The following is a 25,297-nucleotide window of genomic DNA, read 5'->3' as shown; positions in this document are numbered from 1 at the left end:
AAAATAAATATTTTATTAAACTACAAACAAACTGTGACAAATATGACAAGCTTAAATTTTCTTGATCGATGCAAAATGATTTGTATAAACTTATTTGTTATTTTTAAATAAATAATTTGTTTAGTTAATAGTTAAAAATGTATCAAGGCTGCGAAATCATTGTTTAACATACCGAGAGGAATTGTCGCCGAGGTCGCTTGCGTTTTCAAATGTATTGTGGGTTGTATTGTCAATTCCGTCGGGCTCATTATCACCCTGTATGCGGATGATTAATATTTTTTATAGATTCCACAACCCCTTGAAATATTGCAGCTCCTAGCTGCCGAATAACTAGATATTTTTTGAATTTGTTTTGTCATTCTATTTTGGTAACGCTAACAGTAGATAACAATCTCTTAGAGATTGTAAGAAAATATGTGTTGAGACGCCAACATTGTTCTTTATCTTTTCCATTTTTTCCTCGTCGAATTTCCGTGAAAATTTAAAGCTGAGCTTTTACATTCCAAACTAAGTACAATGGCATTCGACAGTAGGTACCGCTTTTTGATCACAATTCTAGTAAACAAGCAAGCTAAACTTGAATCTATCTATTATGCAGTAAGTTGCATAAAAATCTGGTTGAAGTGTTAATTCCACTTCCTGCACGTAACGAACGATGACACCAAATAATGGAAGTGAAATTTGATGGTAATCTTGACAACATCCGACGTTATCTCATCTGACAAACGTAATTCATTGAAGCTTTCAAACCAATAGAATTTCCACATACATCAAACATACGTGTCTGGTTTAATTGTGATTTATTGCAATCAGTAACCGTTCTGTTAATCGACAATCTCAATAATTATTATGTCTGTGTGTAGCTAACGATGATTACACAATAATCATATAAAAACGAGCGTGCACGTACACAATTCAAAGTTTCAAAGCAGTGTCTGCCTCCGCTATTGTGTTAATAATTCAATTGAAATTCTAATTAAATAGCAGTCCTGAGTATCTCTGATATCAGGTGTCCTTTGATCCTGGATTAAAGTATTTACAATACGCACCACAAGCTTGTAGGGATTCCGAGTTAAATAACTTGACCCTAAGGCAGATATCGCTTTACCTAGTCAAATTTAAACACCTCTAGATATATTAGCCATTATTGTATATTAAGAGAAGAACTCGGATTTGCAGCAACAACAAAACAGCCAATGTCAGGCTCACGATTCCGTACCGAGGGCTAATCTCCCTCGCATTAGATACTCCCGATTTTAATCCCCAAATTCATTACCATTATTAATGCGGAGGTTACCGACAACAATTAAAAAAACTTACCAGTACGGTTCTGTTCTGAATACATTATGCTAATGTAATTTCACCCCCGATGAACCATCTGTACCAGAAGTCAGTCAGAAATTATTTCGTTTACAATTGGTCGGAGGGCGGGTTAGTATCAGACTCCCTTTTGTGATTAATATCATAAATGGTAATTTTCTCATCAGTAAGCGAGAGGTAAATGACAGTTGTTTAACCCTCATCCACAATTCTCAAAAAGCTCTGTAATCGATAGCCGCATTCCAGGAATCCTCGATAATAATACCAACAGACAAGAACGAAACCAGTAATGCAAAGGTGTGTTAGAATCATCTAACCGGGGAAGTGCAGTTATTTACTTTGGTTTTAGCAGTGTCGGTTGCAAATTCAGCAATACTTCTTCATTATTTGACGCCATTTGGCGGAATATAAAAGCTCTAAAAGCTCGGCGAGCTTTTAAATGTCGGCTGGCCTGCACTCATTTTGTTATAAATACTTAAAATTTGGCCGAAACTTTTCCTTAAAAAAATCGATCCGAGTGAAATTATTCATGGCGGGCGGGCGTTATCCGTCCCTTCGGAGTGTTACACACAGGGCGGCGGTGGTAATCTCGCCGCACGTTCTTTCACTGATAATTATCAAAGCATGAATAATGAATTGCACACGTTCTGTGCAAACAACACGAACAGAACTGCTGCGACATGCACTCGGCTACTCCCATATTCCGGTGAATGATGGTGATAGCGGCCACTCTCGAGACGCCGCAGCCCCACCCTGTCTGTTCAAATAGGTCTTAACAGCCCCCGGAGACGTGCGTGCATTTGATCAATACAGAGAGAAATGTGCATCCGAAAGACTACTACACGATCCTGCGTTAATTGTAAAGGCCGATGTTATCCGGTTGTTTTGTCTCTCTAACTGCAACTACCTCTGAGCTACGTTCCTATTTACTAAGGAAGCTGTTAGAGTCTGTTTTAGCGGTTTGGATGGGAATTTGCCACAAGAAATGTTATTCAACAAATTTCCGAAAGCAGATTACGTGGATTACTAGATTATGTATATTTTGGTTTTGATCCAATTTTGGTAAGCAGAACAGTTAGATTGACAAGAATAAGAGTAGAAGAGAACAAATCAAAAGAAAGTCGAGCCGTAAAAAAAATGGATATTATGAAAAATATTAATATGTAATAATAAAAAAATTTTTTTTTTATTTTTTATAATGAAAAAGGTGTGTCACGACAGAAGTGAAAACTTCTCTTCTTCACTCTCTCGGCTAAACTTGGCTCCCCCAAATGTAATCAAATGAATCTTTCACCTCGGAGCGTGTGACGTGACGGCGTGACGCGTGACGGTTGGAGACTAATTCACTGCCATAAATATGAGTATGACGTGCGCCTAAAGAAGTTTTCACTTCAATAATGTTATTTATTTCTACAAATGCACCACAACCTCATTTTAAAACTAATAACATTCAAAGCTTTGGAATTTAGGTCCTTTCATTATGGAAACAGAAAAATTAACGTAAATTTGAAGCTCATAATTTGCTCCCGGTGATGTAAAGTTTAGCTTTTCGTACAACGATCTAAGCAAAAAACTTTCAATTCTGCCCAGCATTGTTTCATTTTGATTACAGGGAGAATTTTGTGTACCTGACCATGGTTAAAAAAATAATATTTTGCTTCAGACATTTAACAGAGAAAACATTTTCGGGGTGGGCGTTGTTGCGCAAACTATAGAACGAATTATTTTTTTACGGCGCGGATGTGGAGAAAGACACGACAGAAGTGAGCTAATACAATTTGCAAATATCTCCGAACGGTAGTAATAAGAAATAACCGTTTCCTGCGGATGTATATGGCGAGGTATAATTTTTCAAGTTAACATTTTCCCGGCATCAGAAGCCGTAAAGTGTGCGAAAAGCGAAAGTAGGGTGAACATTTCAGAACGGTCCACCTTTGTTCGCTTGACATATATCTTGAAGATTCCCGACATATCGTACACGTGATACCATCCCGCAATAATTTGAAAAGTATAATTCTTCGAGAGTCGACTGTACATAACAAAAACGTGAAGGATAAGAGGTTTCACTCGTCATCTTTTTACCCTATTGTTCCTTGACGGTAACGCCTGGAGACGTCTTGAAGATAACTTAACACAGTCTGCCGCATCGCATCTGACGTCATTACTGGGAGAAAGGCGCCTCTTTCAGAGACAACAGTGCTAATGTGCATGTTATAATTTTATTTCGAGAAGTTTCCTGGATACTTTTTTGCTGCTTCAGTTTCCCTCCATGTCAGAAAGTTGCTTCTCGCGCTGCCAACTCGAGAACGTGAAATTGGTCTGTTTAATGTTGTTATGAATAGTAAGTTTGTGAATTATTCCTCTTTTATGCTTTTCGAACAAGGCTCGTTCAGATGTACACAATTGCATCACAAGCTCGACTTCTTCAAAGAATTCGGCCCAAAAAACCGAAATTTCTAAATACACAAAAGTAATTATTTTAGCTCTAATAACTGCCGAGTGGTCCTGCAATGAATCTGACTGTTCCGTTAATTGCTTCACTTTGTTTCAAAAAGGGGTCTCGCCTCGAATACATTTCAAAAAAACAAACGTGAAATTAAAACCGTTGCACCAACACCAATAACACTCTGCTTGGCCGTGATAAGGAATTGACAAAAGCTGAGAGGATTAACTTAAACCGATTTTCCAATATGCGCCCTAATATTATCACACGCGTCGTATTTTTTGTTGAAATGATAACAGTGTAAGCCTGGAACCCTTAAAATTTGTTTCAATTTGACCCTTATAATCCCGTGGATCAGGATCAGGACCTTGATTTGAGTTCGTCAACAGCGCCCTCGACCTGACATGAACCCGTATGAAGATCCCATCAGAGATACGGCCTGCTTACCGCAAACACCCTAAGCAAACACTGCCATTATTACATTGTTCTCTAACCTGGTATTGGAAGTATTAGGCAGTTACTGGACAACAGGATAACTGACGACGCCAATCGAGTCCTTATTGCCAAGGACGACGAGCTATCTTTAAGCCAAACGGTCTCGGACCCCAGATTCTTAAACGAGCTTAATTGAGGACCATCAGAAACAGTCAAATAAACTTGCGCCGAAGAAAATCATTTTATTAAAGAATTAATTAAAATATTACCAGATTTTTCGGTGAAATGTCAAACAAACGTCAGTTTGTGAAAATAGTTTTCGATTGCAAAGGTTACGGTGTTTCTTGTAACTGTAAGCATCAATTATTTCAGAATAAGTGGTAAAATGAGGCTTAGAATTGAAGATAAAGCAATAATTATTAATTATTAATTAAGTTATTTATAATAGATTTTGCGAGAGTTAGGCAACCAATAAAACACTGTATGCATATATGGTAAAGAAAGACGTTTCGATAAAATAAAGGATGAGGTAGCATCAAAAGCACAGAATATTAAAATTAAAGAAAACACTGAAATCAAAGAAGATGGTTAACATTAAATATTTATTATTGTCGTTCGTAATGGATGAATGAATTTGTAATGATGTTACTGATGCCTTTTTAATATCTTTTAAATGTGGGAAGGTCAAATTTTTGTGTCTGTTGTATATTAATATTTTAGTTTAATGGAAAGAATATATTATGGTTAAATGTTGACCACATGATGAAATGTGCGTTTGAAAAACCGATTTTCTAAAACCCATTCCGCATTAAGAACAGCGAACTCACGTATGTTAAAATATTCCCAATATTTAAATATTCATGTGCACAGAGTGAGTCGTCTTCGCTGCAGAACTAAATTAATAATGTAAACACAACCTTAGATACTAATAACGATCAAAGACAAGATAATTAGTGCGCACCACTTTTCAATTTGAGATGCAAATATATAAAGCTTTGCAAATGTTAGCAAAACCGCATTTCTCTCCCTGTTCTCTCCCATATTCCGCACGTAGATTTTTTGCATTGCGACAGCGTCCGGCCCTGTGTACCTAATCAAATTCCCGTACCTACGTTTCAAACACTCTCTTTAAATATACACCTATTTTGAATAATTGTATTTGCAAGACATAGTGGCTCGGCGCTTTTGCTGTAAAAGCTTGCATTACACGTTCTTCCACTAATGCGTTTACATATTCATACTTGACACATCTGAAATTCAGGAACGCACATTTTTGCCGAATTAATATGAACTCACATCCGCAGGAATTTAGGGCGGGGGAGAGAAAGACGTGAGGGACGAATATGCAGTCGCTGCTAAATCATAACATGTTGCATTAATGCTCAATCTCCTATCACCAACAAGAGAAGTGCGCATAACAGGCCCCAATTTAAATATTTCACGGTCCCGTGGGCCGCCACGCACACATCTCTCGAATTTTGCATTGTTCTAACAAACAGTCTGAAGAACCCCAACCCCTGGTGCACACAACAGATGTGAGCGCGTGGGGTGCTAATGTGGCCAATTTTAGGGACCAAGTTCACTTGCTCTTAATGAGAATTTTTAATGGCAACACTTTCATATTTTTACGAAATTGCATGTTAGGGGATTTTATAGGAGGAAAATACAAAGAAACGTAGTCCAGTGGAATTTTGTATTCACTGAACTGGTCAGATGGTATTACAAGGGTACAAGTTGCAAGTTTAATCTATTTCCGTGGGTGGTGTGTTAAGCTCTCAGTTTTCAGTTCACAACTCGTATTTGCCAAAATAGGAGAATTTATTCCTTCTCCTTTTTGGTGTCCACTTTAGAAGATTCAAAAAGGTACACTTGTGGTACGCTGCTTGTCAAACACACTATCCAATATTTATGGCACCTCAACCGTCCCTTCCAATTAAATGGTTCGTATTTTCCATAATACCAATTCATCATCTGTCTTTAAGCTTCTGCTTGAGGTCAAATCCTCTACTTTCTATTTCAAATCATGATATAATTCCCTTTTACCATGGTAGACCACATGGGTATCAACATAAATCATGAAGAACATCTGCCTTACACAAATCAGAGCCAGTTGACTGATTATAAATTAGCAGTGAGGATTCTTGTACTTCAAAATTTATTTGATATACTTAGCCACTTCTGTAGAAACTTTTAGTTAGCTCACCTAACTTTAGTTAATTAATACAAGACTTCTACTTTCTGATAAAAGCGGTTATGACAAGTGAAAAAAAGCATGTTTTGTATTTGTGATTTTGCTTTGGAATCAGAGAATTTCTACCCCTATCTTCCTGTGCAGCACCATTTGACAGATATGAGATTGATTCAAAATATTTTTCTTATTGCCTCGGCTTTGCCTCGAACCTGAAACCTAGTTGTCGCGCTGAAAAATACACCTACCGTACTCTAATATAAATAACTATTCTAAATTAGGATTAAAAAATATTACAAATATTTGTACCATTTCTTCTTATATGAATTTAAAAGGTACCTATCTGTTACGTAATTTTCTCGTGTCTTGTCTAAAATGTGCCATTGTGAAAAAAATGTGTTTAAAAACTAAACCAAAATAGCTTCAGTCGATACGATAGTTTATCTAAAATTGTTTACTAGACTATAAATTTTACATTTAACGTTAAATACAAATGATATATTTTTATTTAAAAAAAACCAAATTTATCATTCCATCCATAAAGCTGGGTTATTTGCTGACAGTTATAATAACAAAGCATTACGCTTGTGAAAATTTATTTTCCAGTCGAGGAAGTTGCTTGAAATTCAATAAATTGTAATAATTTTGTCTAAAAAAATGCAAGTCCACGTCATTTTTGGTGGTAAAATGAGCGGACGAGCGAAAAACTATTTGTAGGTATTATATATTCATTAAAGCCAAATTTATTAATGCGATGTACGGCGAACAAACTAATTTTGAAAGTTTGTGTTGCTACATGGAGCACATCTCGCATGTAAAACCCATTAATTAAAATATAATAGTATAACAAACAAATTCAGTTTCTCTGTGCTCACCCTGTGCATAAAGTAATTATAATAAAATAAATATTTGCTGGATGGTGATTTTAATCATAATCACACAAACCGAAAATTAGCTTTCTAAAATGTTTAATAACGGCGCTGTCACATGCGAGACAGCAGATCCTGTAGTAAAAATGATCTGCAGAATGTAACATAATTAGCGAATAATTTGGTTTCGCGTTGCGGAAAGTGCAAAAAGAGTTACTGGATTAGATTTTCATAGGTGATGGCAAAAACTAGAAACATTCACTGACAGAGCTTTAATCTGGCGATTATCCATCTGTCTACATATATTACGTCCGGTAAAATTTAGAGTCGTGTTATTTTTATCCACACAAACCAGTGAAGCTTCGACAGTGTAATAATTTTTGCGATATGACATATTTGTTTGTGTTGACGTGTATTGCGTGCACATGAAAATAACCCCGCAATGGTACCTGTCAACCGGGAAAAATAGTGGAACAGCCCTATCAAACATAGCGCACGTTAAGGGACTTTGATCGTTAACAGCGTTTAAAAAAAAAAACGCAAACATCCCTGCAAAACACGGACTAATAATAGTCGGCGACCGAAAAACTATGACGTAAACCGCGATCGTGCGATTGTATTAATGTTTAAGGGTGGTGAACGGCTGTCGGCTTGATTTTATCCTTGCGCGAAGTGTTTTTGTTATCAAAACTAAACGGAAACGAGAAGCAGTTTGGTAGTGGAGGATGAAAGAGAAACTTTTATGGCGGAGTTCAAAATTCAGGCATTGATAGCGTTCTTCATTCACGGCCAATTGGGAAAGGTCGAGGGATGCATACAGATTTGAAATATTACGATTCCGGGACACGCGCTCTGTGGCTTTAATAACAATGTGGAGAACCACTCGAAATTCACTCGTTCTAATTATAAACTCGTTGATTACGGACCAAAGCTGCTCTAAAAGCTGTTCAAAAAATTAAGACGGACGAGGAAATTCAGTTTTTATTGCTGGGGGGAACAGAAAATTTTAATTAGGAATTAGGGATGTTTCCCTGATTTTACGGGCAACTACAAGTACGACCTAACTACCACTCACTAATTTCAGTACACTTACACGTTTTCCACAACTGCTGTGGAAATGGATGCCAAAAAATCAAAAAGAAAACAAATCAGAGCAGGCGTTGCAAATTATTATCGGTCATGTCGTAGCGGAATCCTAGGCAAATAAGCATCCAATGCATGGGCGTAGACAATTTGTGGTCTAAAACGTTACTTTATAATAAATCATACCTCATGAATTTTAAACTTTGGAATTATAATTGCGCATTTTATTATTATCTGATAATGGGGAAAATTCATAAAATAAACAAGTGCAACATTTTACATTTGTAAAATGGGTAGTTTTCCAGCTTTATTGCCAAACGCGACGCCACTGGTAATCTGATTTTTCGGTGAAATGTCAAAGAAATTTCAGTTTTAAAGCAACGGTGTGATGTTAATTATTGATAGTTAATTAATTTTTCGAGAAATAGGCAACCAATAAAACGACCGTGTATAGCAAGTATTCATATACATATGTATGTATGATTAAGCTAAGACAGACGTTTTGATGAAACAAAACCCTGGATTTGTTTTCTTGTTGATCACTCTGTACGTATTAAGTTTAAACACTGCAAAAAACAACGCAGTAACAATATGTCGACTAAATTAATGGATTTCCTAGCCTGAATAAAAAAAGGTGAAGTAAAAATCAACAATTTGAAGAATGACAAACAATGCAAACTGCAAGGTAACAAGTATGGCTGGTCAAATGTCAAGTGTACAAAACTAGAAGAGTTGCAAATCAACATTATGCATTAATTCATCATTTCCGACTTGACCTATTTCCAGGACCTTTTTCGATCTTTGAGGGTCGCGACCTAGATAAAGTGGATTACATTAGCCACAGTCCTGTAAATATTACAGCAGCAGTAAATGTAGACGAAGAACAAGACGAGGTTCAAGAAACCTGTCACTCTCCAAACGTTGTGATTGTTCCAAAGGTTTCACCGTGTAAAAAAACATTTTTTTTGTAAAAGCTGTGTCAGTATCGAATAGTTCTTTTTATTATTTTCAGATAAAGCAGATGGTTTTAGGAACGAGATTTCTCGTGAAAAACGTTCTTAAATCTAGACTGCATTAGGTAAGATTTTCTTATCAGCAAGAAAATCTACTGAAGATAGTCAGACAACGCTCAAGTGATTTGCTGAAACCGGTAGCTTGAAAGAGTGGTAATTTAAAAAAAAACTATCAGGCAACAGGATTTGTTTGTAAAGAGATGTAGCGAGAAAAACAGAGAAAATTGGAAAAACCAAGGAAATGACGTTTCAAGAATTGATCTTAAAAGTGCATTTACGGTTATGAGGCTATGTGAACTGCTGTCGAAAATTCGCTTTTACGGCGTGTGAAAAAAAAATTGGAGGATTATCTATTTACAGATTAATCCACATTTGAATTTAATTTGTGTCAGGATAATGACCCAAACACATGTCCGTCCTTCGTAAAAACTATATAAAATTCAAAGAAAAAAAAAGTTGATGGTATGGAATGGTCTAACCAAGGAGTGGAATTGAACATGAAAGAATTACCAATATTAATAAAGTCTAGATCTAAGACAATGGGCGGCTATGACTATGAAAGTGTCTAATTTTTCGTATCTTTGCTAACTTAGCTAATAAACGTCAAACAACTGTCACTATTAATCAAATTTTAACGCAAAAATGGTTTTTACTTCAGAACATAAAAGATTCATCATTGAATCTCACTTTCGTAATGGTATTTTCAATAACGGAGAATGGAAATACGGCCTGCTTCAGCAAAAAAACAGGTATATGCAACCAAAATTACTTCCATGCATCCAGAGCATCTAAACGTCTAGACTTGGAAATACATACGTCTAAAACCTCAGAGCCCTCTTTGATCTAAATAATTGTTGATCGCAGGGTATTTAGTTATATACCATTCACGATGTTTTGGCATAAGGGGAGGCTATGATTTCATTTTTTAACGTTGGATACATGTTTGATTTCTGTCATCTCTGCTGTCACTAAAGTGCCTGACATGCGGACCTATCAAAATGAACGTAAAATGTTGCCGAATTTACCGTAATCATAATAATTAAGCTACTTAAAACGTATTGATGGTGTTTGTATTAGACTGCAGAACATATTTTCAGTAAGTTACAATGAAGTCAAGTTCTTTTTGTGTATAAATTGAATCGTAGCATAGGTGAGATAAATATGTAGCACGGATAGTGAAGGAAGAAACAACGACCCAATTGAAATGGCACAAGGGTTTTGTAAGACCTATTATAACTTCGCGATAGAGTTGTGAATTTATGGCTTGAGTCTATTTTGAAATGTACTCCTGAAATTTTCCAACATTTTTGTAGATATTGTGAAGAACTTACTTCGGAAGATTGGACAGAATTAATGGGAAATCTTTCATTTGAAAACGTTCTTCCTTTAATAATTTCCTTAGAAGAATCTGACTCGGAATCTGATTGAGATTTTGATACAGGTAATGATGATTCAGAATTTTCTAATGAAATTATGGAAGTTGAATAGTTTTGTTCTTTTTTTGTCATGGACGATGGGTGTGTAAATATCTTCCAGAAAAATTCGAATAAAGTAAGGTTTAATAAGTAGGTACAAGATTTTATATAACCTAGTTCTAGGAATGTTTTGATTAAAATGAAAAATTCATTGAGAAGTTACTAACTGGTTGGTTAAGACACTGTATAGGTGGGTTATGTAAGTGGTGCATAAATTAACAGGAGCCACTTCGTCTTTCGGTCCCTGTCTCTACTATTCTGTAGTCTGTTCAAGTCAGTTTCTTGTTTTGTTATTGGATTAAATTGGATTAAAAATGTGTGAGTACTGTTTTATTGCAAAGTAGTAAAACTGACAACAATGCGCTAGACAATGACGCAGTTTATAACCTCAAACTTAGAAAAACATAACCTAATTCAATAGACAGCTTTACTGCCAACTTAAATGCACTTTTTCCATGGCCTCCCCTTATGCCAAAACATCGTGAATGGCATATACATGAGCTATTTCAGCAAAAAAAAAGCTGCATTAAATTTTGTCACACAGATTTGAAAATAATATAATATTGTGATAAATTGGTACTTGAATCTGAATTTACCATAACAGAGAGAAATAAATAAATACATTTATTTTAACCCGTTATGTAAATTAACGTTATTTGTTTTGAATATTGCAATAGCTAATCTAGGTAATTTTCATAAACATTGTCCCCAAAACAAAAATGTATTGGTTATTGCGTATTATTATGTATTAATATTATACATATTCATGTGGTGCTTTTATTGTTTTCTAAATGTTTACTATTCAAAATTTATATTTACAACAGTTCGTTCGTTTGTTTGTAAGTGCAATATTAAGCATACATTATATATGCACCCCGCCTGAAGCAACCCTCAAGTCTTTTATACGGCAATTCATAGATAAATAGTCATAAGTTAGACAGATTACATTAATCCTGATGTTTTTGATATGACTCTCTTCTATTTATAAAATAGTCAAAGGAACTGCAGAACATAATATCAGAAAACAGAAAAATAAATAATTTGTACGATAAAATATCTAACCATTTATGTTGTTAACCAGTACATGTAAAAACGGCCGCAGCGGAGTTCCTCCCGGCGGTCAGAAATTCTCAGGTCTTGTAGCAGGTAGTGAACGGTAAGGGATTAGTGCTGGTGATAAGAATGATCGGGTTGAGTGATGAAAGTATCATTTTCATATTCGACGTTGAGTTTTTTTTTTAATGACTAGATAATATTATTGTTTAATATAAAAACAGTGCTAGGCTTTGTAATTTTCACAAAAATAAAGTTAACAGGGGGTTGAAAAATTAGCATGTAAAACCCTATGGCCAGTCTTAAAAAAAACTCACTGTATACATAAATACATACATAAATAAAGTATACATAAATAGAGTATAATTTGTAAGTGCCGAATGTCATTTTGCCCTTGTAAATAAAATTGTTTCTCCCTCTCATCAGTGTATTTATTGCCAATTTCAAGCAAAATACCCGCCATAATAATCTAGTCCGGCTACCACTCATCGACTACCTATCGCAGTAATCGCCGATAACCTCGGAAGGAACTCGTCCGTTAAAAAGGGTTATGCAGGTAAAGAAGTGACCACCGGCAGGAACTCGGATACGCCCGGAAAAACAAGTTTTTCTTCAAACGTCCCTAAATTATGACATTATCCTGCTGCATTGATAATGCTAAAGTGTCACTTCATTGTCATGGCATCTAACGACCTGACGAGCGGCAGGTAATGTTATTATCTCCGCTGAGAGCGGCAGTAAAGTAAACTACCTAAATCATTTGAAATTCCTACCTGGTTTCTTAACATGTCTTAAATAATTTGTTATGAAGGTTTGAAGAAAAAATAGTATATGTTATTTTCTTCAAACGTCAGTAAAATATGACATTATACTGCTGGATTGATAATGCTAAAGTGCCACTTCATTGCCAAGGCATCTGACGAGCTGACGCGCGGCAAATAAAGTTATTATCTCCGCTGACGAGCGGCAGATAAAGTAAACTAGCTAAATCTTTTGAAATTCCTAACTCAAATTTGAATCAATTCTTTTCTGACATATTGAAAGCTGAAGTGAATAAATACGATCTAACCAAGAAAACAAAAACAAAATCCAAATTAAAACGGGTAAAATAACAAAACAGTTGGAAACATATTTATTACGGTCAGTTATTCTCTATCCCGACTTTCCACTAACATAGAAAAAAAGCTCTTGTAGGTGAATGTCCGGTATGAAAGCCATATTGTGTGCTTGGTAGCGCATTAAATTTATTTAAAAAATTATTTAATCTAATAAACATGTTTTATTTTCTACTCACCGTGAGGGAATTTGATATTATCTTATGATTTATCGCTTTGATACATTGAAATTGTAAAATCAAAGAGGACGTTTGTGTTATTAGATATTTTAGTCATTTGTCATTTGTCAGAGGTGACAGCTCTGTACTTTGTACTGACAAAATAATTATTAGATTCATACTAGATATTCTATTGATCAAAAATGATTTGGAAGCTCTTGTGAATTATTTGCCTGTTCGAAAAAGACATCTTTTAACTTGCTCATTTATTCTTTCACCTTGGCGAAACGATGTTAATTTTTGTCATCGTGTTATACGTTGGCTTTGAATGGGAGAAGAGAGGCATCGCCTGGATAGCAATAGAAACGGACGGAAGAAATATTCATTCGGTCCGCACTAAATCTCGCTAAATATATTCCAGCTGTAAAGCTCTCAAGTTTTAGCTCAAGTTCTTTATATCTTAATACGTTACTTCGGATCCGGCTACAACCTGAACACGTTACACGTTTCAGGGCTTTTTTCCGCCTGAGATATTTATCGCTCGTTATTAATCCTCAACAGGACCAATTTAAAGTCTTCAAGTCGGCCGGCGCTAGTGGAGGAGGCAAAGAAACAATAATCGAGTGAGTCGAATCCCATCTCTGGAGACTCTCAGAGTATCTTTTGTGTCCTTAACCAAGCACGACCGGCTGTCACCAACAGCTGACCGTTTAACTCGTTTCTTTCTTGTAAACGTGACGGGAAACTCTAAGCCCCACACGAAAAATGATAGCCATTTTTTATTCACCGTTGTTTACGTTCTCTGTTATATTTCTGCTTTGAACATTTTTTTTGTGAGGCGCTCAATTGTGCCGGCGAGCTCTTTTATCCTCATATATTAGATTTTGAATTACGTGGATCGTTTTACAGCCGATGTCTGATTGCGCACTTGTCTCAAGATTTAGACCCGGACGACAGACCGGCCGTTGGTCTGTCGGCACCGGAATTTTTCACGATATTTTCCGGTTCGGGCGAAACGCGGAGCTTTAAAGCACAATGCCGCCTGCAAAATTTAAGGTCTGAATCGAATTCTCTCGTTTCGAGGAGCTTCACAAGGTTCTGTTGCATGCCACCACACTATTAATATTCACTTTGTGAAAACATTAGAGGGACGGATTATCGATTTTGTGTATAAATTAATTCGGAGTCAAAACGCTTTAAAATTCCCTTCCCGATGTTTTTGAATTTTAAAATATTAACTAGATTAGCTATAATTTACATCAAGTATTTAACAGCTCTTTAATAAATTAAAAGTTTCCTGATAATCCTTTGAAAGCAAAAGGTAATTTTCTGATCAACGAACTTCTTAAAATTTTAAATTGCGAAAGAAATTTGAGAACTTCCCGTCATTTAGATCGTAACATACCATTCGTAAAGCTGGTCCCAGAATATTTTTTTCTGCACACCAAGTCGAGTATTTACATTAAGTGAATTCGCATCAAAAGGGGTGAAGTCATTACTATCGCGTGTTCACATCCTGGACTGAGTAGGCGTTGGAAAAATTCAACCGTTTAGAACAGTGTAAAGTTTGAATTTCCCACCGTTTGACAAAAATGACATTTGTTTATGTTTAATCGGGACATAATTGAACATGTTTATTTTCAGCAAAGGGTGCCCTTAGAACCTTAGATATTCGCTTCGAGAATAAGTATCGTTAAGTTATTCTATTTTTAATGTAAAACATTGCCAAGAAAGAAAAAAAAGAAAGATTTTTTTGGCTTTAAATTTTAGGTTAGCTGTTAAGATGCTCCAATTAATCTACGCTTTAAAAAAGCACAACGGTTTCCAACGCCTTCCCAGCCCAGGATTTCATTTGAACGCGCAATACAACTTTATTGACGTTTTGACACAATGAACATTACTGTTAAGCTTGTTATCAGCAAAAAAAAGCTCCCCAACTTTATTTCAGTAGTTCATCTTAAAACAAGAAACCAATCACTTTCTTTATTAATACGACTAAAATTAAGAATTTTGAAACACAACTGTGTATTGCTTTTTGAAATGAAAATTTCTTTAAGCGCACCTCAGACGTTATTATTCTCGGGCAGTGAATTAGTTTTCAACGGTCACGTATCACGCGTTATGTCGTCACGTCACACGCTCCGATGTGAAAGGCACATTCGACTAGCCGAGTGAGCGAGAAACAGTCAGCTGTCACTTCCAAAAAAACTTCTTCTTCAAAACATATCCTCTTCAGCTACGGCTTCTTCAATTTTGAAGAATATTTGATGATCACCTTATTCAAGGTGGATCAGAGCTGTCAATGCCGTTTTTGTAAGCCCGCATGAATCAAGTTAAGACTCGGCTTTTGATTTTCATGGTCAAGCGATGAAATTTTTTCAAGTGACTTTATTTTCGAGTTTGTCAAATGGGTCCGATTGTTCTCGGCGGCATCAAAACTGGTTTCCGGGAGATCAATGGACATTTACAAGGGTTAAGGCTCGAGGGGAATTAGGAAGGAGCCGGAGAGTTCTACCCTTTCGGGGTTACGTGCGATACTGTGTGCTAAACATTTATCAATTTTAAGCCCAAGTCGTGCGGGGCTACGGTCGCTTTTCCTGTACGGTCCAATTGACACCGGCAATGTCCAATTACACCGTTTAATTCTCAATTGTAGTGTTGTTAAAATTTCGGCTTATAGCCCCTCCGCTTTGAGCCGCACAAAGAGAGTAATGGCATTATATCGGAAGGGTTTATAAGCTTTAATATCAGATTAAATTTCAATATATGATTGCGCCGCTGCCGATTTTATTCCTCTTTTATTAAGGCTTTCACCAACAGAATACTATAGTTTATAGCCCGTGTTTTCACGGGTATATTACCCTTTTATTATCGAAAGCGTATAAAAATTCCGAAATAAAAAGACACGGATAATATTCATCGGCTTCGCGTTTCATTATCTCGATATCAGGAGATTGTGGAGCGTCTTGAGTTATGACACTTAAAATGTGAAGGGAGCTCGCCGAGATCGCATAATGGATTTGATAATGTTATTGCGGTCATTAAGGCCAGTTTAATTAGAATAAGTTAGGGTTGCGGTTTGTTGATCTGCAGACAAGTTTTAATAACCCATTAAGCTTTTATGCATCGGCATAATCATGAGGGTCCACGGGACTTGTCGTTTTCGAACGCATAAATCCACATTACAAGATCTAAAACAAAGTTAAATGGATCGAATTGACAAATTTATTACAGATGAAACGCCGGAGGGGTGGCCCCGGACCACAAAAGCTTATTCCATTTTAATTTCGGGAACCACCCCGACGGATCGGAATCGATTACAAGTGTGGATTAATTGGGCTTTATGGCACCACTCATCAGTCCACATGATTGTTACATTTAATTTAATTAAAATCGTCGCGCCGGCCGCTTCCATCTTGCCGAAGAGGTGACGAATTAAAGAGTTAAAGCGCTCCGAGCTTAATCAAATTCGGTTTTAACGACGCTGGACAAATACACCAATTCCTGTGAGTGTTTTTGATATCTGCCGCATTATTCTGCAACATCCCTAAAACTGTTTTCCAACTCAACGACATAACACGAATGGCTGTATCAATTTGACCCTGGAGATTTTCACTCCGCAAATTGGCAAAAACCTCTTGGAGTTTCACCAATGAATAAAGTTCGTTTGTTTACCTTCTCGGGAAAGGCTGTGCCAAATACACGAAATCGGGTTAAGGCCGTGAGACTTTAAAGGAACCCGAAAATGATACATTCAATAAAAATTTCTACGTCTGAAAGCTCAAAGTTTGCGGACGAAAGTGGAGAATATTGGCGAAAGTTCTGAAGGTATTGTATCCGACACTTGCGTCCGTAATTGAAATCCTCTCTCATTCCGCTTATTCTCCATTTGTTTATTTTTCATAAGTTAATAAATATTACAAAGTGTTTAAATAAATGGTTGTTTTTGAAATATATCTGGCACTGTATTAACATAAGGATTCATTCATAAATTCTGCCTCTCATTTTAAACACTTTTCCGTTAATTACATCACTCTAAATTACAATATGGTATTATTATGGCACTATTTACAAGGAATTAAATTACGTGGTGCACCTTTACTTTATTCTTTTATCCAACACCTGTTGATTATGAAGTGAAAATAATACCGATTTTAAATAAATTATGAGGTCTATAAAACACTAGTGGACTTATGAACCCATAATTAAACTGTTTTTATAATTTTAGTTTAGAGAGAATTAAACAGTTTATTGAACATCAAAAAGAATAATAACTGTTACAGAAGGATGTGTTGGATAAAACTACATATTACACTCGTGCCTTAACAGCGAATAAGTCACTTGTATAATAAATAGATATTATTTTATTTATTATAAGTGAAACGGATTTGTTGAAATTTGCGTTAGGAATTTTAAATTGTTTAGCTAATTTACTTTATCTGCCGCTCGTCATCGGAGATAATAACTTTATCTGTCGCTCGTCAGCTCGTCAGATGCCATGGCAATGAAGTGACACTTTAGCATTATCAATCCAGCAGTATAATGTCATATTTTACTGACGTCACCTTAAATAGGATATTTATTTCTATTGGTTTATAAGAAATTGTGAAGCAGTCTTATTTCTCTATCGAAAGTCCTTCAACCCGTTTTTATTTTCATTCCAAGCAGTATATTTTAATTTTGTGGACATTCCTTTGAGAACATCGTACATCCATTACCATCTATTAGGTCGTGGGCTTGCTTGTATTATCGCACTATTTTTTCTTCCTACACTCGAAATCGATGTGTAAATGGCGTATCTGGCATCGCGTTATGTTTTTTCCATTTTATTCGTCTATAAATCTCCGATAATTTATCGAACACAACATACTGTCAGCCTTGCCCATTGTACTTGTAATGCAATGACTTCTTGTTAGAGATAATCAGAGATAAGAACGAGCAGATCGTAATCCAAAGGATTGTCGTCGGTGACGAATCGTTCCTCCCAATTCAACATTTCTCCACTCCGTTACCTGGTCTCGTTGACGAATCTAATTTAACCTTGAACAGTAGATGTCAAAAAAGATTATTCTCGATCAAGCGACAACTGTGGACATTTACTTCGTCTTGTCTGGTAATGACCGTTCTGCTTCTTTCAATTGCAAAGTTCGCCAAACGGAAACGGAAACGTTTCTGCTAAATGCATTTACGTCAGCGCAACTAATGGCACGTAATTGCGGCTGATATTTCAGAGTTATTTTCAAATTCGCCAGCAAGAAAAACTTAATTGTGTATTTGTCATGTGAGTAATTTCATGATGGATACTGCTGTTTGCAGTCGTCGGTTGCAAATAGGCAACACACATTGAGAATAATTGTTTCTGTTATGAGCGTATGCAACCAAATTTACTTTTCTGAAAACTAAATTTGTTTATAATTACACTAGCAAGTTTAGATGGCTTTGTTCGAGGTAACAGCTGAGTCTGCTGTTGAACATATTTTTAAAATTAGTGAATTCACTGTTGTGAACACTTCTAATTACACCTTGCAGTTTATTCATACAAAATGTTTCGTGGAATAGTTACCGGTGATTTTGATAACATGCTCCAACAATAACACTTTCACTTTTTCTTCAAACCATTAGAACAAATTAAATATGTTCAATAATTATATTCTGTGGTGGTACTAGATGAAGATAAAACCTCAAACAACATGTTACAAACCCAATAATTACTTTCTCAGATCAGTATCAGTAGACGGCTGGTCCTGGTCGTGAAAGAAGTATAAAAACGCTTTTGATGTAAGTGACGATTGACCCTGTTAAATCAATGAAATCAGTTAAATAAATTAAAAGAAATATAAAGAAGAAGAAAGTTATAAAATACTGATTAATGTAATCCAGCTTTGTTTTGGAAATGTATTGTGGGTTGCATTTTCACGTGGTCAGGCTCGTCATCTTACGTGAATAATCCTAAATACTATTTTTTAAAGTTACCCTAAAACAATTCATTATTAGCAACAAAGCTTAGCTACGCTGTGACCTGAAGTTGACAATTCGAAGTTTCCTGTAAGTTTTATCTCTTTCTCTGGAGGTTACCAAGAATAAAATTTTGACGGACGTTTTTGCCTGCCCCTCTGCAATCTGCGTTCTTATAAGCAACACCGGCGAGATTTCTTTTGTTTGAACCACCCTTGTGGTTGTGTATAAATCACGAGGCACTTATTCGGAGCTTCGGTAGGTGTGAGGGTGTCCGCCTCCTATCTTGGCACCGTGTTGATTTATCTGAGGTGTTTTGCGCTCCCTGCACTTACAAAAGTATCCCAGGAATGTACTTTATCTAAGTTTAAGGAACGGGCACCGCGTAAATTTGTCAGATTGTTATCCTAGATAGTAGGCGACGTTCGTAGGCTTGCGGTGGCGGCGCGGCTGGTGTAAAACGTACGCTTTTATTAGATTTAAAGGGTTGTAAAAGCGATATGGACAGTAATCGGGATTTTACAGCTTTTTGTTACACTTTTTCAGCCGGAATTCTTCTTTTGTTACGGTAATTGGATAAATAATGCAATATGGACCATGCAGATAGCGACATCGGGAAACGTTCTTAATAGGGCGATTATTGCGTTTTATGGCGGCATAAAATACGCCACCGATTTTTATGTTGCCGCTTAATTGGCGAAAATGTCTTAATACGGTTTGCAACATGCAAAAATCCAGATAAATTACTCCGCATATATATGTCTTGATTACATTGCATGTGACACGTCAAGAGTGTGCAAATTTTACACCTGACCTAATATTTTATCCTGCCGGAATTGACAGTTTCGAATATTTCTCTGTTCATATTCACGCGACACGGAAACAGTTCCCTCCATCTTTTTGTCGTTCAGCTTTATGGCACACATGTCACAACGCAAAAATTTTTATTAACTAAATAACACCCGAATAAAACGAGTTTGGTGGACGGGAAAGCCGTGTAATAACGCTGTTTAGGTTAAATATTTAAGGGCCGACGGTATAAATTGGTGGATATATTATCAACTACATTGGGGTGACTTTCCAATACTGCGTTTCAAACGAAACACAAATTACTGTTATTATCTTCCCTTCCTTTTCGAAGTACATTTTCTTCTCTTATCAAATGCTTTTCGAGTGAAAACAGTTGTTAACGGTATCTTAATTTAACAAAGAGAAGCAAGAAAATTTACCTGCACAGAATAAATTTGTATTGTATACGAGTGTTTGCAGTTGGAAATCGGAAAAATTTTAATGGAGGGAATTCGGAATGAAAAGGGACAAATGAATGCAATAACAATAAATACAACGTCGATGCTGATTTAAGAGGAATTCAGAAAAACGAAGCCAGCTAAATAATAAATAAAATAGACAAAATGAGTAAACTATTCATTTGATGACACTCGTTTATTTGCTTGTTTATTACTATTGTCACTCAAAATGTCATTATTGAGGAATAACTATAATTAAGTCGATGTTGCCTACAAAGTTTAAAATAAGCGGAAATGATAAAAAATTAATGACTGGTTCTATCGAATATGTAAATGTGTATATTATACATAGAATGGAAAGTAAAAAACACAAAAACTAAAATGCTTTGTCAAAGTAAAATTTGTTTCATCAGCTTGCAGAAAATTTGGTCACAATTTAAAATTAATTTAACCTGACTTTTTTCGAAGAATATAACTGTGAGTTACAAATTTTATTGATATCGATGATGACAAAACAGTAAAAAATTGGCTTTTGATTATATTATAACAAGGTTCTTTGAGAGGAAGAGAAAAGGGCACAGCCTTTTAGGAGTGTCTAACAGCCAAGGCTTACGCTTGAAGAAAAATTCATCAATATTTGGCCACAGGCTTCGTTTTTGTGGCGGCGTTGCAGTTGATTTTTATGTAGAAGAAATGGTAGGCATAAGTGGATAGTATGATAATTTGAAGCGTTCCAGTTTTGCAAATATAATAATAATAATTCATAGAATGATAAATTTATAATGTATTTGTGCTCAACTTTCATAACTGCATAAAATTTAACAACAAAGTTTGATGGCGTTAAAAAATTGATGCATAGTTCGACAGTGTCTGCTTTGTATTTTTGGCGTTTAACAAGCTTCAGCATAGTTTTTAACGAGCGTTTTAACAAAAAATGTATCATAACTGAATTTTCACCTCAGGAAATACACGCTAAAACTGAATTGTAAAGTGGCTCCTGCCTGACGTTAATGGAATGGATAATGGCAGCAATAACATGTTAACGTATAGTGAAATAACGAAAAATAGAATTTGCTCCTGCAAGCTCACCGGTAATAAATTATTACACAGTTTTCGACAAATTTCTATCTTGCAGTAGCTGAAACAATATTTAGTTAAAGCAACAAAACCTCGTCGTATTTAATTTTGTTAAGTCGAGCATTGTTTTCATCCGGGTGGGTTCTTGTGTGGCAGTTCAGACGTACGACCAAATGTAGATGTTATCCTTTAAAAGGAGGCTTTATATCAGACAGACCGCAATTATTCAATTAACGTTAATTTAATAAACCATGTTAACAATAGTGCATGTGTTGAAATTAGTTTTTAGATTTTGCTTCAGAAAATTAAATCATAGTGAGGAGATAAGAGGAAATATTGGTTAATTCCGAGGTTTAAACGAGAATATAAACATGGTAAACAGTTTTGTGAAATATAACGGCGAAAATTTGCATCAATACCGTGATACAAAAGCAATGCTAGGTTTTATTACACTTTCTGATATTCCAATGTTGTGACTGAGACTCCATTCAGAAATGCTACCATTAGGTTATTTATATTTACTATGATTGCTATTCATTTCGTTCAACAAGGACGTTAAAAAAGCGTTTTTACTTGGAAAATTATTTTCACAGCATTGTTAAATTGTTCGTAGAATATCCTCTAATGGTGATCTTACATAACACATATTATCTGTTCTGCAAATTAAATAAAATACGTAAGAGGTAAATGTTATTTAAATATCACTTTGCTTCACCTACGTTGACTTTTTTAATTACTGAGAGATTAATTTACAAAATCACAGACGTGCAAAGCATAAAACAGTATTCAGAGTAATAGGTCTTTTTGTGCTTTGCCCAGTTGGCGACCTCGATTTCGTCTCCGTCGAGGTCTCCGTCTTCAATCTCTGGGCTTAGCACAAAAAGACTCACTTCTACTCTTAGTGATATCATCTACCATTGTTATGTGCGATATGTTACGGATAAGTTGTTTTTAGATGATCTCGTTCATATCATTCAAAAAGAGAGCAGAGATTTATTAATGCAAGTCTTTCATATTTGAAGCTCCAAATGTCTCATTTGAAAATAGGGGGCAAATTCCACCAACGCTATCACAATTAATAGTCTTGGAAAGTTGCGAGAACACCATGGGACTTGCTTTGGCAAGGGAAGAAAAAGCAACGAGTTGGTGCTTTTAATTTTGATTTTATTGCAAAATCGCTGTTTTTGAAACAAATGGAAAGAAAAAGGTGCTTCACTGAGCTATAGAGTATGATTAAATTTTTGTAAATACGAGGTACGTGCAATGAAAAAGATGACGTTTTTGCAGTATTGGTGATAAGGAAAAGCTTAAACATTAATAAAATGAGAATAAAAATAGGGTTTTTATTATGTTCCAAAACAGCACCGTACCTCGCTGTTTTAAAAATAGACCCGAGTAAATTTCTGGTGCCGCTTAACGAAATGAAGTGCTACACAATTTATTGTTTACAGTAAATTTAGAGCAAATTGCGGAAAGAAGTGCTTTTTATTTACCGCTAATTTGGCAATTTTTCAGGAGATTGAAGAGGTACAAGCTCAGCTTGCATGAAATTCGCCCGAACAATCGATCATGTGAAATCTTTCGGTAAACTTAAAATCAGTTCATTAAAGCGTCAGGACCCATTTGTAACTGGTGGCATTTTTTGAAAGGCTCGCGTTGACAGCACTTGTCTACTTTGTAATCAATTTTATTTGATTTATCGAGCAATGTTCAACACACAACAAGGATATTAGGATATTCCTGTAATGGTATCCTGTCGCTCCGAAACGAAGGATCAACACTCGTTTCTCCATTTATTATATTATACACATAATCGATAGGCATTCATCGAAGTTTTATTTTTATTTCATGCCTCTGCCGCCATGTCGACGAATCGACGTCCATTGATGCAACAAATTGAATTTGCACAAAGCACTGTTATTGTATCCCGATACCATCACACAATGCACCGAAATTATTTAGAGAGTCGCTCTTTACAACAGATTTCGCAAAAAGTGCAACGGAAGCGCACAACACAAATCCATTACCCACATTCGGATTGGTCACGCCAAATTTGCCGTATTGGGTCAGTGATGTCAATTACACATTGCTTAAGTATCACTAAACAACAATTAAGGTTGTTGCCACCAGAGGAGCGTCCCGCTAACTTGTATCCTATAATTAAAAAGAAGTCGGCGTCTGCACAAACCTTCACCGAAGAGTCAAGTTCACGGCCACACAACCGTTTAAAAATTGGCATATTAGACAAGCATTACACAATCTCTAATTCGATCTTTTATCGCCGCCACTGTGATCCATCAATTTGACAATCGTGCCTAATTATTACAAACTAAGAGGTACATGACTATGGAGGAAAATACACTCGGCGGAGTGTTAGAATGACGAGGCGATTATTCTTGAAGCGTTCCATCAGGTACCGTTACACTCCATCGAGATAAAATTATTAACATTACCGTACGTATAACTTGCTCATTTTTAAACCCATGTGGGCTCTAAAACTACCATAAATCTTGAAAAGCCGTACGGGGTTAGTAATGTAGCACTTGCACCCGCAGTGTTCTCAAATTGAAAGGCTATGGGGGTCAGGCCTAACGGTACCAAATTATTATCTTTAAGTGGAATATAGACATCACTCTATGTACATATCTGTAATTAGAACCGTCACAATTATAAGAAATATACGGTATAGTACATTACCATTACCTACATGAGTGTTGGTTTTGTGACAGGAAAATATTGAATGATAATAAATATAATATGTATACGTCAAGATTTTGGGTCAAACGATTTTTTAAATTGCTACATACATTTTTACTTTTCCAAAAATCTATCAATCTAATACGAAACGTTAAATACAATTAGTTTTTCTTAATTTCCTTAATTTTGACAGTTTTTGAAAAAATTTAAAGAACACCACCCAGAAATTGAAGAACTGATTTGTTGCATTGCGTTTAAAAAATTGCAATATATGATAATTTTTAAGACGCTAAGATTTAATAATTTGACATTTGACTGTTGACATCGGATTTGATGGCTTCAACGACTCGACATAGTTCAATACTCTAAAATTATAGAGCCGCACAATTCCACAGGACTCTTGATAGACGTTCTTTTATAGACATTTCGTACATAATTATGACGATAGAGCAGCATTTATTGTCCCTGAAATAGAAGACTAGGAAGACTCGTTTTTAAATATGTATTATCGTTTTATGACATCGTTCTATCTTCCAAAAATAATTCACTCATATCTAGTGAATCCCGCAGGTTGTTCCACTATGTTAAATTTCGCATTTTGAACAGAAATGAAAATGCAACACTACATGGAAAAGTCTGTTTGAACAAAATCCCAAAAAACTATTGTCATACCTACGTTTTTTTAACACGTTTAAACACGAGGTCAAAATGATTAATTCAATTTTTTAAGAAATCTGTATAAATTCTTGTTAATGATCCTGCGCTTCTGATATCTCATAGGGGAGTCCTTTGCAGGAGTAACTTACTGTGTGAAATTTTTTCCCAGCTGTTTACAAAAAAGTGTTATTATTCGAACCAAAATAAACACATTTTTAGTCTTAGAAAGATTTTTTTTTATTTGTGGTCAATGCTTTCTACGAAGAATAAATGGTGAACCACCCTCGAAGAGTGTTTAATAAAGCGATAGATGTCAAACATCATTATTTCTTTTACAGTTCTATTTAGAACTACCCAGTTGATGTTGACTAAAGTGAGGTTATGTATCTGAAGAAAATGTAAAAGCTTAGTAACGAAAGAGACCATTTGAGTTTACAAAAGAGAGAAAACACCGTGACATACTTGACTACAATTTTATTGAACGCTCGTTATAATGTACAACTTTTATTATA

The sequence above is a fragment of the Tenebrio molitor genome, chromosome 5 (genome assembly GCF_963966145.1).
Source record: "Tenebrio molitor chromosome 5, icTenMoli1.1, whole genome shotgun sequence".
Taxonomy (NCBI): domain Eukaryota; kingdom Metazoa; phylum Arthropoda; class Insecta; order Coleoptera; family Tenebrionidae; genus Tenebrio; species Tenebrio molitor.
The sequence above is the reverse complement of the archived record's forward strand: the minus strand, read 5'-3'. Positions refer to the sequence as shown.